Genomic DNA, 17,180 nt, shown 5'->3' on the forward strand with positions numbered 1-17,180 from the left:
TCAAAAGGGAACACACAAAATCACCCCTGAAAATCACGGCTGTTGGTCCCAGCGAGCTGGGGCAGGTGTGCGGTGGCCAAGGTGGCCGGGAGGGGAAGGGGCTGAGGGTCCCAGCGAGCTGGGGCAGGTGTGCGGTGGCCAAGGCGGCCGGGAGGGGAAGGGGCTGAGGGTCCCAGCAAGCTGGGGCAGGTGTGCGGTGGCCAAGGCGGCCGGGAGGGGAAGGGGCTGAGGGTCCCAGCGAGCTGGGGCAGGTGTGCGGTGGCCAAGGCGGCAGGGAGAGGAAGGAGAGGGTCCCCAAGAGGGCCATCCTGACCCTGGCTGACCAGGGCAGCTGCCAGGACAAGGGGCAGAGGGTGGCCAGGGCCCGGGGGCCCCCTCCACAGGAGGAGACCCGTGAGGGATGACTGCCTGGCAGAACCACCGCACACACACTCCGGGACTCGGAGCAGGTGCAGGGCTGATCTGGTCCCAACCCCCAGGCCCCTCTGGGTTTCCTCACTGGGCTCCACTGCCGGGTGTTGGAGGTGGGCTCCTCCCCAGTCCTCCACCCTTCCCCCACCTCACCTCCGGTTCTAACCTTTCGAGTTTTTTTTTTCTTCTTCTTCTCAGTCTCACTTCCTGTTGGGTTTGCATTCCCCTCCCCCGCCCCTCCCAGCCTGTGACACACTTTCTCTCCTTTTTTCTCTTTTTGCCTCCTCTGGCCTCCTCTGGACCCTGGCCCGCGTTGCGCGCAGCCCATTCCTGGCCCTAAAGGCCCCCGGCGCGCGGGCGGCGGCTCAGCCTCCAACGACCGGAGCCCAGGCCCGTGGGGATTGGGGACCTCCAGTGGCGGTGACGGCGGCGACAGCGAGAGGAAGCCGGCAGCCTGCATGGAGGAGGCGTCCCGAGCGCTCCGCAGAGCATGAGCACCCAAGGTGGGCGCGGCGCGGCTGGCCGGGGTGGGAGATGAGCCACGGAGTGCGGGCACAGACACACAAGGTGACCGGGAGGGGTCCTTCCTTCCCCCCTCCTCCCCCCACCTCCTCCCCGCGTCGGTGGTCTCTGGGCAACAAGAGGAAGATGAGTAGTGAGGAGGGGGCGGTGCGTGGGGGAGAGGGGCCCCCTGCGTGCACCTGTGGCAGCTCCGGGAGGAAGAGAATCTTTTCTGACACCTGAAGGGCCGGAAGTCCTCAGACTGAGCCTGGGGCGGGGTTGGGGCACGGGAGCTGGCAGCAGAGGCTGCTGGCTGAGAAAGTGGGGCTGGGTGCAGGCAAGTGTCGGCAGGGGCTCTGCTGGGAGACCTCCCCCGTCCCTACCCTGGCCGCCAGCTCAGGCCTGAAGGCACCACCTTGCTGGAGCCACCTCGAAACAGGCTGACCCATGTCCCCTGGGACACCGAATGCCATTGGCTAAGTGTGAACAGCTGGCCCAGCCCCTGGTGCAGCAGAGGCACAGGTGGCCTTGGGCCAAGCTGACCCGCTGTGCCAGTAGCTGGGAGGTTGTGTCCAGGGGTCAGAGGTAAGCGTCCAGGGAATTAGCGCCAATGCCCCGGCCCTGAGCACCTGTTAGCAGACACAGCTGGTCTGCAGGCCAGCCTGGCCGCCCCACCGGTGCAGCCGTCTGCAGTCCATGCCGGACGGTCCTTCATGCGACAGGTTTAAAGAGAAGGGTTTTGCTTAAACATGCCCGACGCTGAGCGCACCATTCCCACTACCTGCATGCCTGTGGCTCGGGTGTTGGACACATCGCGGTGTGAGGCGTCTGTTTCCAGCGGGAGCCCCTCTTTCCTAAGCAGAGCTGTCCCCAGGAAACCCTCCACTGCCATGCGTCCCCAGCAGCTCCGTCCTCCGCTGTGTCTCTGCGACACGGGGCCCATTTCAGCACGCTTGAGGTCCCTGGGGCTCCCCGGGCATCATAGCGGCTGTCACCCCCTCCCGTTTCATGTTGAGGTTTCCTTGATCTGGTCATTCTCGCTGGATGTTTCCAAACGACCTTGGAACCAAATTTGATGTTGCTTGTCCATCTGTGTACCAGATGGGTGGTTCTGATCGTAGCACCACAGGGGACAGAGGAATGTGGGACAATGGGGCTCCCAGGTCTGCCAGGGTCCTCCCCGGCCATCTGCAGGCCAGCGTGGGTGTGCTGAGACCCCTGCAGGATGGAAAGGGGCAGAGTCACGAAGGGCAGCAGGGAGGTGGCAGGGCCTGGAGCGGCCATGCTAGGAGCCTTTCTCCACTCCCCCAGGCACAGCTGGCCCTGACTCCCACAGGGCTCTGCATCAGCGTGTCGGCCGTGGCAAGGGGAGGCGGTGCAGAGGGCGCTGTGATTGTAGCTGCTCCCAGAGGAGGCCGGTCAAGACCCTGCCTCTGGCCCTGGGGCCCCAGTGGGCTGGGCTGGGCTGGGGTGCAGGCACCTGGGTCAGAGAGGTCCAGGATGTCACCCCGACCTTGGGTATTACTGTTTGATCTGTGAAACGTGTGTGTGTGGTGTGGTGTTCACAACCCAGGAAGAAGCCCCAGGGTGCCAGTGTGCCGTGTTAAGACATGGATAGATGCCGGTGCTCGGCGGTGCCATGAAGCTCTTGACATGGTTTCTGTGAGAGAGCCAGGAGGCATCGGGTGGACTCTGCAAGAGGTGACACGTTGCATGGGTTGCCGTCACCTGTCCACACGGTGCAGCCCAAGGGCTGTGAGCCCTACTGTCCGCAGGCCCAGCCAGCCTTCCAGGGGGAGGAAGGCTGGCTGGGCCTGACACAAGGCCCTGACACAAGGCCCTCTCCCTGCTGCAGCTGCTGAGCGCAGTCCGTCAAAACACACAGACGGGGATTAAAAGGAAAAGGAGCAGGTGCCAGCACACAGCCGGTGCCCGCCACCCGTGAGAACGTGTCCTGTGCCCGTCCCCATGCTGTCCTGGCTCCGCTATGCTAGCTGTCAGGGGAGTGACCTTTTGGGCTGTGATTGGCAGAAGGGCTTCGAGCACATGACGGTCACCAGCAAATCTGTGTGGGAGTTCTCAGCTTGGTGCCAGCCTGCTTCCTGGTGCTCACCTGCTCCTCCCCAGGCCTCAGCTGCTCCACCAGGTCCTCTCTAGCACCCAGCTCCTCTTGCAGTATGCACCAGGGTGGGGGGCACTGAGCATAAGCCACCCCAGAGGCCCCACCTCCCGTGTGGTTTCTGTGTTAAGTTAGCCACTTCCTTCCTGCCCCTCCCCGCCTTGGGAGTGGGTGGCCTTCCACGTCTGTGTGACGGGGCCGCAGGGGCTCCCCTGCATGCTGGGCCCAGTCTCACAGACTGTGATGATGTCAGGGCAACACCTGCCAGGGCTATGCGCTTTGTTTTTCTAAGATTTATTTTTATTTGAAAGGCACAGTTAGAGAGAGAGATCTTCCATGTGCTGGTTTACTCCCCAGATGGCTACGACAGCCAGACCTGGCCAGGTTGAAGCCAGGAGCCAGGGGCTCCAGCCAGATCTCCCATGTGGGTATGAGGCCCAAGCACTGAAGCCCCCTTCTGCTGTTTTTCTGGTCGCATGAGCAAAGAGCTGGATCAGAAGTGGAGTGGCTGGGACTTGAACCCGTGTCCCTACGGGATGCCAATGCCATTGCAGGCAGCCTAACCTGCTGGACCTTAGGACCCGGCTTTTATAATCACGGTCACGCCCTGGTCCTGACCTCTCCCAGGAAGAGGCAGAGTGTTCCTCAGGCCAGCTCTGGGCACCTGGAGCCACGCGCTTGCCTGTGGGACTTGAGCCATGTTGCATGTGTGACATGGGTGTAAAATTACCGCCCGCCCACCCTCCCGTCCACCTGCCAGCCGGGAGCACAGCCTGTGACCTCCCGCCCTCCCGCCCACCCGCCAGCCTGGAGCACAGCCTGTGACCGCACCGGGAGCTTCTGCTTTTCAGTTTTATTCAGGCGCAGTTATTTGGAGGGCGAATGTCTGGGTCTGAGTGTCGTGCGAGCCAGGAGTGTGTGCGAGAGGGGCCGCTTCCTTCTCTACGGGGCAGTCGGAGAGGCAGCGGCCAGCACACTGTGACGTTCAGGCCCCATGGCAGCTCCTCGGCTGTGTCACACCCATGTGCACAGGGGCAGCGTGGCCATGTTGGGCACACGGCGAACCCTGGCCACTTGGTGCTGGCGTAACCAACCAGGATAGAACACAACCGAATAGGACAGGATCTGACCCGCCGGCATCCGTGGTGGCACAGCCAGGATCCTGTCACACCAACAGGGACCAAAAAGTAGAAGATCCGGCATTGGTGAGGGAGGGGAGGTGTCTCCTCCCGGGGACAGGAGGGGGCCCATGAGCACCCCATTAATCAGTGTTAATGAACCCTCCACACGGGAGTTCCGGGTCTGAACGCTGTGAGGCCATAGTCTCCGGGTGCTAAGTGCGAAGATTTCCAACCTCAATGTGACAGGACAGGAAAAGCTAGCAAGGGCCTGGAAGCTTCCAGGAGCATGTGACCAGGCGTCCCGGGTGGAGGGGGTGCTCCATGAACAGGAGGTGCATCTGCCAGGAGCACGTGACCAGGAGTCCCGGGTGGAGGGGGTGCTCCGTGAACAGGAGGTGCATCTGCCAGGAGCACGTGACCAGGGGTCCCGGGTGGAGGGGGTGCTCCGTGAACAGGAGGTGCATCTGCCAGGAGCACGTGACCAGGGGTCCTGGGTGGAGGGGGTGCTCCATGAACAGGAGGTGCATCTGCCAGGAGCACGTGACCAGGGGTCCTGGGTGGAGGGGGTGCTCCGTGAACAGGAGGTGCATCTGCCAGGAGCACGTGACCAGGGGTCCTGGGTGGAGGGGGTGCTCCATGAACAGGAGGTGCATCTGCGAAGGTGCCATCCCCTCGCTGATTGAGTGGACAGAAGTGCCCGAGTTGGCGACAGAACTGAAGCTACCAGGCTGTGGCACACTCAATGGTGTGCTGCCCGAGTCTCAAGGCACGGAGCTTGGGGAGGGTCTGACATCCGCTCTGGGAGCTGCTGGCCCCTCTCAGCAGCTGAGCCTCCCCGACCCCCTCGCCACCGCTTGCCCTGGCTCCAGCCAGCGTTGACCCCGGTGGATTGGCCGTCCTTGGCCCCCGTCTTTCCCTCAGCCTGGACACACTGAGCTCAGCAGGTGCGGCTGTGTTGCCCAGGTCCCTGCCTGGGATGTACTCCCAGGGGAAGTAGTCCTTTCAGATCTGAGGGGCCGGTTTCTTAAAGTTCAGTTGGTCTTCGTTTCCATGCCTGCTGCCCGCCCTGCCTCTGCAAAGGGCTTTGTGGCTCACCAAAGTCCTCTTGGAGAAGACCAGGGCTTGAGGGTGATGTTGTGATGCAGCACCCCATCTGGGCACCACTGTGAGTCCTGGATGCTCCCTGTTAATGGCCTGGGAAAGCAGCAGAGGACGGCCCACGGACTTGGCCTTTGCCCCCACCTGGGGGACCTGGAGCAGGCTCTTAAGTTCTGATTTTGGCCTTGCCCAGCACTGGCCGCTGCTGTCATATGGGGACTTAGCCAGCAGGTGAAGGACACTCACCCTCTCCCTCTGTGTAAATCAGTCTTTGACAGAATAAAATGAAATGAAAAATGCGCTCGAGGCCAGCGTTTCCACGCAGTGGTGGTGACCCCAGCCGCTTGCCAAGGGCCCCGCCCTCCATCCTGATGCACTTAGGAAGGCAGCTCCTGAACCTGCCAGCACCTCAGGGAGCCACCCAAGGGAACCCGGCTTGCCGATGCCCAGACTAGGGCACAGGAGGCTCCTCTGAGTGCTTGGTTCTCACAGAATTTTGTCTCCCTTTCTTTAAAGAGATATTTATTGGAAAGGCAGAGTGATGGAGAGAGAAAAAAGAGATTTTCCATCTGCTGGTTCGCCCCAAGAACTGGTTGTAGCAGCAAGGGCTGGGCCAGGCTGAGCCAGGAGCCTGGAGCTGCAGCCGTGTCTCCCACGCAGGTGCAGGAGCACAAGCCGGGCCAGGCTGGGCCAGGAGCCTGGAGCTGCAGCCATGTCTCCCACGCAGGTGCAGGAGCGCAGGGCCGGGCCAGGCTGGGCCAGATGCCTGGAGCTGCAGCCGTGTCTCCCACGCAGGTGCAGGAGCGCAGGGCCGGGCCAGGCTGGGCCAGGAGCCCGGAGCTGCAGCCGTGTCTCCCACGCAGGTGCAGGAGCACAGGGCCGGGCCAGGAGCCCGGAGCTGCAGCCATGTCTCCCACGTGGGTCCAACTGTTGCAGCCTTACAGGAGGTCACCCAGAGGATGGTGGATCCCCCCCAATGGCCCGGCTTTGTTCTTCTGATCACATCTTAGGGTCCCACCTGAAATAGCTTTTGTCAGGTCTGGGACGCGAGCCCTCAGGCACCACCGGAGCAGAAGCATCCGCCCTCCTGCAGGATGCCCCTGTGCCTGACGCCGAGGGATGCTCTCCCTCCGGGCTTGTCTCCCATGTTCCTGGATGCTCCTCGGAGTTTCCATCAGCCGAGGCCGAGCTGGCCCAGCTCAGTCCTGGGGCCTCTCCGGCACCCTTGCTTTACACAATGTCCACTTGCTCGTGACTGCCCAGTCCAGCTGTCCCACCCATACTCCTTCCCGACCTATGACCTCTGGACAGGAGTGGCCTGTGACCTTTGGCCTCTGACTCCTTCGTCCACTCGCTCAGCACAGAGAGGAATGTTGGCGGGGGCTGGGTCATGTTCTCTTGTGCAGTTAAGGTATCAGCAAGAATCCTTTACAATCAGAAGCAGAGACCAGGAAAGAGAGATCGCTCTTGCCTGCAAGGAGCATGCCTGGGCCGGGTTGGAGCCAGGAGCCGAGAACTCGGTCCAGTTCCTGGAGCTCGCCCCTGCTGCCGGCCAGACCACACCCGCAGAAAGCTGGGCTCAGGAGCTGGGGTGGGGGACGTGCGTGTCTCAGCCACGGTCACACGCGTGCTCGCTGACGCGGCGGACGGGGGCGGTGTGGGGTGCTGGAGAGACGGCTGGGCTGTGACACCGATCCGTTTGGCTCAGTGTCCTCTTAGGTGCAGCCACAGCGTGGGATGGCATGCGGCTACCATCTTGCAGGCCGATCCCAATCGGCTAGCGATGGCTTGCTGCAAGCTCTGTGATCAATGGCCCGTGTCTGCTGTGGGTGTGAAGCTGGGACTGCACAGCTGATGGCTGGCCACTCCTGTTAGCGTTTCCTGCGTGTCCCAACTCCTCACGTCCACGGTGACCTCACGACCTTGAGCACATCGCTCTGCTCTTGGGAGATTGTGTGTCTTCGTAGACCAGATGGGGATAGTCAGTTCTTGCCTGTACTGTGCAGGACAGCTCGTGTGAGGTGAGTGGATGGCAAGCAAAGGCCCTCTGGCGGGCGCCTGTGTTTCCTAGCTGACCTCCGTGGCTGTGGGCAGCCATGGCAGCCGTGCCCAGCGTGGGACTGGCTTCCTGGGGTGGGCTGGAGTCGCTGCTTTCTCCCACTGGGCTCTTCGGTTCCCCTGCTCCAGCCTCACCACGCATTTGGCTCTCTGTGGGGTTGATGAGAGCAGGCTCCGTGTGGATGTTGGAGATCTCAGCATGTCACGGCCCTCGGGCAGGCGAAGGCCAGGAGGTGACCTCCAGCATCTGCCTGCTGGCCCCGGAGCACCTGGGCCCACTCCCTGCCTTCGCCCCGTCACATCCCAGCACTTCCCAGGGGAGCTAGGTGAGGGTGGGGCTGTGTATCTGCCCCAGGTGACCCTGTCTCTCTCTGAAAGGTCCCGAGTATCGTCCTTCCAGCTGCTGGGGGCAGCCCCGGCTCATGACTGGCACGGCTCTGTGCCTCGTGGTGGAGACCCCCCTCTGCCCCACCGAACGTGTCTGTTTCTCTGAGCCCCCAGCTGCGGGCAAGCCCCGGGTTTCCATTCACCCTGAATGCCGATCTGCGCTCCCAGCCAAGAGCCCTGATGGAACTCGCCTGCCACATGTGGGCATCCGTCTTCGCGAGACCCAGGGGAGCCATCTGTTCTGGTGTTATTTGGTTTAAGCAAAGCTTTGGGGCATTGCTTCTTGGCAGTGGGAGCACCGTGCAGGATTCATGGCCCGGCTCTTGTCGGTGTGTGTGTGTTAGCGCAGTTTGCTTCCTTCCCCTCTGTCTTGCTTTGGGCTTCATCCCGCTGCCGCCATGAGCAGTGTTTGGCGCTGTGCGGAGTGTGATTAGTCCAAACACTGCTAAGACACAAAGCTGCTTTTTTTGTTTCTGGCTCTCTCTCGCTCACTCGCTCTTTCTACCCCTCCCCCTCTTTTCTGTTCTGAGTGGAAGGTAAATAAAGGACTTAAGTTTCCTGTAGGACTGGAAATAGTGAATCAGATTTTGTTTAAAGCCCCGAGAGTCTCCATTCAGCTTGGCGGTGCTGGGTCAGGGATCAGCAAGGCGCACCCCGCCTCTCTTGCCTTCCCCGACCCTGTTCCGCCCCCTACCAGCCACTCCTGCGTGAGCAGTGGCCACCCCCCAGGCACCGCTGCCAATCCATCATAGAGCTGGCTGAGTGAAGATGCCGCCCGGAACAGAGCGGGCCTCAACGCAGCTGTTGAGCCGACTGTTCTGTGGGCACTTGAGTGACTCAGCACCCTGTGTCATTAGGGGGAGTGGCAGCTGCAAGACCTTGGCCAAGTGCCCTGATCCATCAGCTGGTGACACCAGCAACCTTCTCACAAGAAATTCAATCAGATGCCACCTTCCGACACCAGCAGACACACCAAGCACCTCCATCGCTGCCTCCTGCTGCCCTGCCCTGCCCTCACCCGGGAAGCACTTCGTGTGGTGTGTCCATAGCAGGGAGACTGAGGGCCAGCTGTCTCAGCTCTTGTATTTAGTGTGAGCTTCTTACCAGGCACCCGTAATGCCACATGGCCACCGGTGTACCCTGCATGCATCTCCCAGGAGTGTGGGCTGGAACCCAGATCCCCAGCAAGGAAGTCCCCAAGGCCATCATCCATGGATGCTCGGTTGTCCTGGGAGTGGGTGCACTGTGGGGAGTGGGTGCACTGTGGATGGAGTGGGTGCACTGTGGGGAGTGGGTGCACTGTGGGGGGTGGGTGCACTGTGGGGAGTGGGTGCACTGTGGGGAGTGGGTGCACTGTGGGGAGTGGGTGCACTGTGGGGAGTGGGTGCACTGTGGGGAGTGGGTGCACTGTGGGGGGTGGGTGCACTGTGGGGAGTGGGTGCACTGTGGATGGAGTGGGTGCACTGTGGGGAGTGGGTGCACTGTGGGGAGTGGGTGCACTGTGGGGAGTGGGTGCACTGTGGGGAGTGGGTGCACTGTGGGGAGTGGGTGCACTGTGGGGAGTGGGTGCACTGTGGGGAGTGGGTGCACTGTGGATGGAGTGGGTGCACTGTGGGGAGTGGGTGCACTGTGGATGGAGTGGGTGCACTGTGGATGGAGTGGGTGCACTGTGGGGAGTGGGTGCACTGTGGATGGAGTGGGTGCACTGTGGGGAGTGGGTGCACTGTGGATGGAGTGGGTGCACTGTGGATGGAGTGGGTGCACTGTGGGGAGTGGGTGCACTGTGGATGGAGTGGGTGCACTGTGGATGGAGTGGGTGCACTGTGGGGAGTGGGTGCACTGTGGGGAGTGGGTGCACTGTGGGGAGTGGGTGCACTGTGGGGAGTGGGTGCACTGTGGATGGAGTGGGTGCACTGTGGGGAGTGGGTGCACTGTGGGGAGTGGGTGCACTGTGGATGGAGTGGGTGCACTGTGGGGAGTGGGTGCACTGTGGGGAGTGGGTGCACTGTGGGGAGTGGGTGCACTGTGGGGAGTGGGTGCACTGTGGATGGAGTGGGTGCACTGTGGGGAGTGGGTGCACTGTGGGGAGTGGGTGCACTGTGGGGAGTGGGTGCACTGTGGGGAGTGGGTGCACTGTGGGGAGTGGGTGCACTGTGGGGAGTGGGTGCACTGTGGGGAGTGGGTGCACTGTGGGGAGTGGGTGCACTGTGGGGAGTGGGTGCACTGTGGATGGAGTGGGTGCACTGTGGGGAGTGGGTGCACTGTGGGGAGTGGGTGCACTGTGGGGAGTGGGTGCACTGTGGGGAGTGGGTGCACTGTGGGGAGTGGGTGCACTGTGGGGAGTGGGTGCACTGTGGGGAGTGGGTGCACTGTGGATGGAGTGGGTGCACTGTGGGGAGTGGGTGCACTGTGGGGAGTGGGTGCACTGTGGGGAGTGGGTGCACTGTGGGAAGTGGGTGCACTGTGGGGAGTGGGTGCACTGTGGGGAGTGGGTGCACTGTGGGGAGTGGGTGCACTGTGGATGGAGTGGGTGCACTGTGGGGAGTGGGTGCACTGTGGGGAGTGGGTGCACTGTGGGGAGTGGGTGCACTGTGGGGAGTGGGTGCACTGTGGGGAGTGGGTGCACTGTGGGGAGTGGGTGCACTGTGGGGAGTGGGTGCACTGTGGGGAGTGGGTGCACTGTGGATGGAGTGGGTGCACTGTGGGGAGTGGGTGCACTGTGGGGAGTGGGTGCACTGTGGGGAGTGGGTGCACTGTGGATGGAGTGGGTGCACTGTGGATGGAGTGGGTGCACTGTGGGGAGTGGGTGCACTGTGGATGGAGTGGGTGCACTGTGGGGAGTGGGTGCACTGTGGATGGAGTGGGTGCACTGTGGGGAGTGGGTGCACTGTGGGGAGTGGGTGCACTGTGGGGAGTGGGTGCACTGTGGATGGAGTGGGTGCACTGTGGGGAGTGGGTGCACTGTGGATGGAGTGGGTGCACTGTGGGGAGTGGGTGCACTGTGGGGAGTGGGTGCACTGTGGGGAGTGGGTGCACTGTGGGGAGTGGGTGCACTGTGGATGGAGTGGGTGCACTGTGGGGAGTGGGTGCACTGTGGGGAGTGGGTGCACTGTGGGGAGTGGGTGCACTGTGGGGAGTGGGTGCACTGTGGGGAGTGGGTGCACTGTGGGGAGTGGGTGCACTGTGGGGAGTGGGTGCACTGTGGGGAGTGGGTGCACTGTGGATGGAGTGGGTGCACTGTGGGGAGTGGGTGCACTGTGGGGAGTGGGTGCACTGTGGGGAGTGGGTGCACTGTGGGGAGTGGGTGCACTGTGGGGAGTGGGTGCACTGTGGGGAGTGGGTGCACTGTGGGGAGTGGGTGCACTGTGGATGGAGTGGGTGCACTGTGGGGAGTGGGTGCACTGTGGGGAGTGGGTGCACTGTGGGGAGTGGGTGCACTGTGGGAAGTGGGTGCACTGTGGGGAGTGGGTGCACTGTGGGGAGTGGGTGCACTGTGGGGAGTGGGTGCACTGTGGATGGAGTGGGTGCACTGTGGGGAGTGGGTGCACTGTGGGGAGTGGGTGCACTGTGGGGAGTGGGTGCACTGTGGGGAGTGGGTGCACTGTGGGGAGTGGGTGCACTGTGGGGAGTGGGTGCACTGTGGGGAGTGGGTGCACTGTGGGGAGTGGGTGCACTGTGGGGAGTGGGTGCACTGTGGATGGAGTGGGTGCACTGTGGGGAGTGGGTGCACTGTGGGGAGTGGGTGCACTGTGGGGAGTGGGTGCACTGTGGATGGAGTGGGTGCACTGTGGATGGAGTGGGTGCACTGTGGGGAGTGGGTGCACTGTGGATGGAGTGGGTGCACTGTGGGGAGTGGGTGCACTGTGGATGGAGTGGGTGCACTGTGGGGAGTGGGTGCACTGTGGGGAGTGGGTGCACTGTGGGGAGTGGGTGCACTGTGGATGGAGTGGGTGCACTGTGGGGAGTGGGTGCACTGTGGATGGAGTGGGTGCACTGTGGGGAGTGGGTGCACTGTGGGGAGTGGGTGCACTGTGGGGAGTGGGTGCACTGTGGGGGGTGGGTGCACTGTGGGGAGTGGGTGCACTGTGGGGAGTGGGTGCACTGTGGGGAGTGGGTGCACTGTGGGGGGTGGGTGCACTGTGGGGAGTGGGTGCACTGTGGATGGAGTGGGTGCACTGTGGATGGAGTGGGTGCACTGTGGGGAGTGGGTGCACTGTGGGGAGTGGGTGCACTGTGGATGGAGTGGGTGCACTGTGGATGGAGTGGGTGCACTGTGGATGGAGTGGGTGCACTGTGGGGAGTGGGTGCACTGTGGGGAGTGGGTGCACTGTGGGGAGTGGGTGCACTGTGGATGGAGTGGGTGCACTGTGGGGAGTGGGTGCACTGTGGGGAGTGGGTGCACTGTGGGGAGTGGGTGCACTGTGGATGGAGTGGGTGCACTGTGGGGAGTGGGTGCACTGTGGGGAGTGGGTGCACTGTGGGGAGTGGGTGCACTGTGGGGAGTGGGTGCACTGTGGGGGGTGGGTGCACTGTGGATGGAGTGGGTGCACTGTGGATGGAGTGGGTGCACTGTGGGGGGTGGGTGCACTGTGGGGAGTGGGTGCACTGTGGGGAGTGGGTGCACTGTGGATGGAGTGGGTGCACTGTGGATGGAGTGGGTGCACTGTGGGGAGTGGGTGCACTGTGGGGAGTGGGTGCACTGTGGGGAGTGGGTGCACTGTGGGGGGTGGGTGCACTGTGGATGGAGTGGGTGCACTGTGGATGGAGTGGGTGCACTGTGGGGAGTGGGTGCACTGTGGGGAGTGGGTGCACTGTGGGGGGTGGGTGCACTGTGGGGAGTGGGTGCACTGTGGGGAGTGGGTGCACTGTGGGGAGTGGGTGCACTGTGGGGGGTGGGTGCACTGTGGATGGAGTGGGTGCACTGTGGATGGAGTGGGTGCACTGTGGGGAGTGGGTGCACTGTGGGGAGTGGGTGCACTGTGGGGAGTGGGTGCACTGTGGGGAGTGGGTGCACTGTGGATGGAGTGGGTGCACTGTGGGGAGTGGGTGCACTGTGGATGGAGTGGGTGCACTGTGGGGAGTGGGTGCACTGTGGGGAGTGGGTGCACTGTGGGGAGTGGGTGCACTGTGGATGGAGTGGGTGCACTGTGGGGAGTGGGTGCACTGTGGGGAGTGGGTGCACTGTGGGGAGTGGGTGCACTGTGGGGAGTGGGTGCACTGTGGGGGGTGGGTGCACTGTGGATGGAGTGGGTGCACTGTGGATGGAGTGGGTGCACTGTGGGGGGTGGGTGCACTGTGGGGAGTGGGTGCACTGTGGGGAGTGGGTGCACTGTGGATGGAGTGGGTGCACTGTGGATGGAGTGGGTGCACTGTGGGGAGTGGGTGCACTGTGGGGAGTGGGTGCACTGTGGGGAGTGGGTGCACTGTGGGGGGTGGGTGCACTGTGGATGGAGTGGGTGCACTGTGGATGGAGTGGGTGCACTGTGGGGGGTGGGTGCACTGTGGGGAGTGGGTGCACTGTGGGGAGTGGGTGCACTGTGGATGGAGTGGGTGCACTGTGGATGGAGTGGGTGCACTGTGGGGGGTGGGTGCACTGTGGGGAGTGGGTGCACTGTGGGGAGTGGGTGCACTGTGGGGAGTGGGTGCACTGTGGATGGAGTGGGTGCACTGTGGGGAGTGGGTGCACTGTGGATGGAGTGGGTGCACTGTGGGGAGTGGGTGCACTGTGGGGAGTGGGTGCACTGTGGATGGAGTGGGTGCACTGTGGGGAGTGGGTGCACTGTGGGGAGTGGGTGCACTGTGGATGGAGTGGGTGCACTGTGGGGAGTGGGTGCACTGTGGATGGAGTGGGTGCACTGTGGGGAGTGGGTGCACTGTGGGGAGTGGGTGCACTGTGGATGGAGTGGGTGCACTGTGGGGAGTGGGTGCACTGTGGGGAGTGGGTGCACTGTGGATGGAGTGGGTGCACTGTGGGGAGTGGGTGCACTGTGGATGGAGTGGGTGCACTGTGGGGAGTGGGTGCACTGTGGGGGGTGGGTGCACTGTGGATGGAGTGGGTGCACTGTGGATGGAGTGGGTGCACTGTGGGGAGTGGGTGCACTGTGGGGAGTGGGTGCACTGTGGATGGAGTGGGTGCACTGTGGATGGAGTGGGTGCACTGTGGGGAGTGGGTGCACTGTGGGGAGTGGGTGCACTGTGGGGAGTGGGTGCACTGTGGGGGGTGGGTGCACTGTGGATGGAGTGGGTGCACTGTGGATGGAGTGGGTGCACTGTGGGGGGTGGGTGCACTGTGGGGAGTGGGTGCACTGTGGGGAGTGGGTGCACTGTGGATGGAGTGGGTGCACTGTGGATGGAGTGGGTGCACTGTGGGGGGTGGGTGCACTGTGGGGAGTGGGTGCACTGTGGGGAGTGGGTGCACTGTGGGGAGTGGGTGCACTGTGGATGGAGTGGGTGCACTGTGGGGAGTGGGTGCACTGTGGATGGAGTGGGTGCACTGTGGGGAGTGGGTGCACTGTGGGGAGTGGGTGCACTGTGGATGGAGTGGGTGCACTGTGGGGAGTGGGTGCACTGTGGGGAGTGGGTGCACTGTGGATGGAGTGGGTGCACTGTGGGGAGTGGGTGCACTGTGGATGGAGTGGGTGCACTGTGGGGAGTGGGTGCACTGTGGGGAGTGGGTGCACTGTGGATGGAGTGGGTGCACTGTGGGGAGTGGGTGCACTGTGGGGAGTGGGTGCACTGTGGATGGAGTGGGTGCACTGTGGGGAGTGGGTGCACTGTGGGGAGTGGGTGCACTGTGGGGAGTGGGTGCACTGTGGATGGAGTGGGTGCACTGTGGATGGAGTGGGTGCACTGTGGGGGGTGGGTGCACTGTGGGGAGTGGGTGCACTGTGGGGAGTGGGTGCACTGTGGGGAGTGGGTGCACTGTGGATGGAGTGGGTGCACTGTGGGGAGTGGGTGCACTGTGGATGGAGTGGGTGCACTGTGGGGAGTGGGTGCACTGTGGATGGAGTGGGTGCACTGTGGGGAGTGGGTGCACTGTGGGGAGTGGGTGCACTGTGGATGGAGTGGGTGCACTGTGGGGAGTGGGTGCACTGTGGATGGAGTGGGTGCACTGTGGGGAGTGGGTGCACTGTGGGGAGTGGGTGCACTGTGGGGAGTGGGTGCACTGTGGATGGAGTGGGTGCACTGTGGGGAGTGGGTGCACTGTGGATGGAGTGGGTGCACTGTGGGGAGTGGGTGCACTGTGGGGAGTGGGTGCACTGTGGGGGGTGGGTGCACTGTGGGGGGTGGGTGCACTGTGGATGGAGTGGGTGCACTGTGGATGGAGTGGGTGCACTGTGGGGAGTGGGTGCACTGTGGGGAGTGGGTGCACTGTGGGGGGTGGGTGCACTGTGGATGGAGTGGGTGCACTGTGGATGGAGTGGGTGCACTGTGGGGAGTGGGTGCACTGTGGGGAGTGGGTGCACTGTGGGGGGTGGGTGCACTGTGGATGGAGTGGGTGCACTGTGGGGAGTGGGTGCACTGTGGATGGAGTGGGTGCACTGTGGGGAGTGGGTGCACTGTGGATGGAGTGGGTGCACTGTGGATGGAGTGGGTGCACTGTGGGGAGTGGGTGCACTGTGGATGGAGTGGGTGCACTGTGGATGGAGTGGGTGCACTGTGGATGGAGTGGGTGCACTGTGGATGGAGTGGGTGCACTGTGGGGAGTGGGTGCACTGTGGGGAGTGGGTGCACTGTGGGGGGTGAGTGCACTGTGGATGGAGTGGGTGCACTGTGGATGGAGTGGGTGCACTGTGGGGAGTGGGTGCACTGTGGGGAGTGGGTGCACTGTGGGGGGTGGGTGCACTGTGGATGGAGTGGGTGCACTGTGGGGAGTGGGTGCACTGTGGGGAGTGGGTGCACTGTGGGGAGTGGGTGCACTGTGGATGGAGTGGGTGCACTGTGGATGGAGTGGGTGCACTGTGGGGAGTGGGTGCACTGTGGATGGAGTGGGTGCACTGTGGATGGAGTGGGTGCACTGTGGATGGAGTGGGTGCACTGTGGATGGAGTGGGTGCACTGTGGATGGAGTGGGTGCACTGTGGGGAGTGGGTGCACTGTGGGGAGTGGGTGCACTGTGGGGAGTGGGTGCACTGTGGATGGAGTGGGTGCACTGTGGGGAGTGGGTGCACTGTGGGGAGTGGGTGCACTGTGGATGGAGTGGGTGCACTGTGGATGGAGTGGGTGCACTGTGGGGAGTGGGTGCACTGTGGATGGAGTGGGTGCACTGTGGATGGAGTGGGTGCACTGTGGATGGAGTGGGTGCACTGTGGGGAGTGGGTGCACTGTGGGGAGTGGGTGCACTGTGGATGGAGTGGGTGCACTGTGGATGGAGTGGGTGCACTGTGGATGGAGTGGGTGCACTGTGGGGAGTGGGTGCACTGTGGGGAGTGGGTGCACTGTGGGGAGTGGGTGCACTGTGGATGGAGTGGGTGCACTGTGGGGAGTGGGTGCACTGTGGATGGAGTGGGTGCACTGTGGGGAGTGGGTGCACTGTGGATGGAGTGGGTGCACTGTGGATGGAGTGGGTGCACTGTGGATGGAGTGGGTGCACTGTGGATGGAGTGGGTGCACTGTGGGGAGTGGGTGCACTGTGGGGAGTGGGTGCACTGTGGATGGAGTGGGTGCACTGTGGGGAGTGGGTGCACTGTGGGGAGTGGGTGCACTGTGGATGGAGTGGGTGCACTGTGGGGAGTGGGTGCACTGTGGATGGAGTGGGTGCACTGTGGATGGAGTGGGTGCACTGTGGATGGAGTGGGTGCACTGTGGGGAGTGGGTGCACTGTGGGGAGTGGGTGCACTGTGGATGGAGTGGGTGCACTGTGGATGGAGTGGGTGCACTGTGGATGGAGTGGGTGCACTGTGGGGAGTGGGTGCACTGTGGGGAGTGGGTGCACTGTGGATGGAGTGGGTGCACTGTGGATGGAGTGGGTGCACTGTGGATGGAGTGGGTGCACTGTGGATGGAGTGGGTGCACTGTGGATGGAGTGGGTGCACTGTGGGGAGTGGGTGCACTGTGGATGGAGTGGGTGCACTGTGGGGAGTGGGTGCACTGTGGGGAGTGGGTGCACTGTGGGGAGTGGGTGCACTGTGGATGGAGTGGGTGCACTGTGGATGGAGTGGGTGCACTGTGGGGAGTGGGTGCACTGTGGATGGGGTGGGTGCACTGTGGGGAGTGGGTGCACTGTGGGGCAATGGGTTCCTGGAAGATGCGGCCATTCTCCACCCTTGCACCTCCTGCTTGGGCTGCTGAAGCAGAAGGCTCTCGCCAGTTGGGTCCACTTGACCATGGACCTCTCAGACCCCAGCACCGTGTGCAGCCCTCCTGTTGTGATGCTGGCTGGATTGTTCCTTCACGCAGTGTGCCCCTGACCAGGACCCCTGCATGTTCTGACACCTGTCACAGACCCAGCGCCCACAGGGGCAGACACTGTCTCCCACTGGATCG

General features: G+C 63.1%; 1 protein-coding gene across 4 annotated transcripts in view; it reads left to right on the forward strand.

Annotated features, from left to right (window-relative positions):
- The first annotated feature begins 654 nt into the window (after nucleotides 1–654).
- Nucleotides 655–17,180, forward strand: part of CARD11 (caspase recruitment domain family member 11) — an 84,047-nt gene continuing 67,521 nt past the window's right edge. For 3 of the 4 annotated variants that reach the window (XM_040990038.1, XM_040990040.1, XM_040990041.1), the window contains exon 1: nucleotides 655–914. The gene's annotated coding sequence lies outside the window, so the exon portion shown is untranslated. Of the gene's footprint in view, nucleotides 979–17,180 lie in introns of all 4 variants that reach the window. The other variant, XM_040990039.1, reaches the window with a different exon arrangement.

The sequence above is a fragment of the Ochotona curzoniae genome, unplaced genomic scaffold (genome assembly GCF_017591425.1).
Source record: "Ochotona curzoniae isolate NIBS_2020 unplaced genomic scaffold, NIBS_Ocur_1.0 contig_54, whole genome shotgun sequence".
Classification (NCBI taxonomy): domain Eukaryota; kingdom Metazoa; phylum Chordata; class Mammalia; order Lagomorpha; family Ochotonidae; genus Ochotona; species Ochotona curzoniae.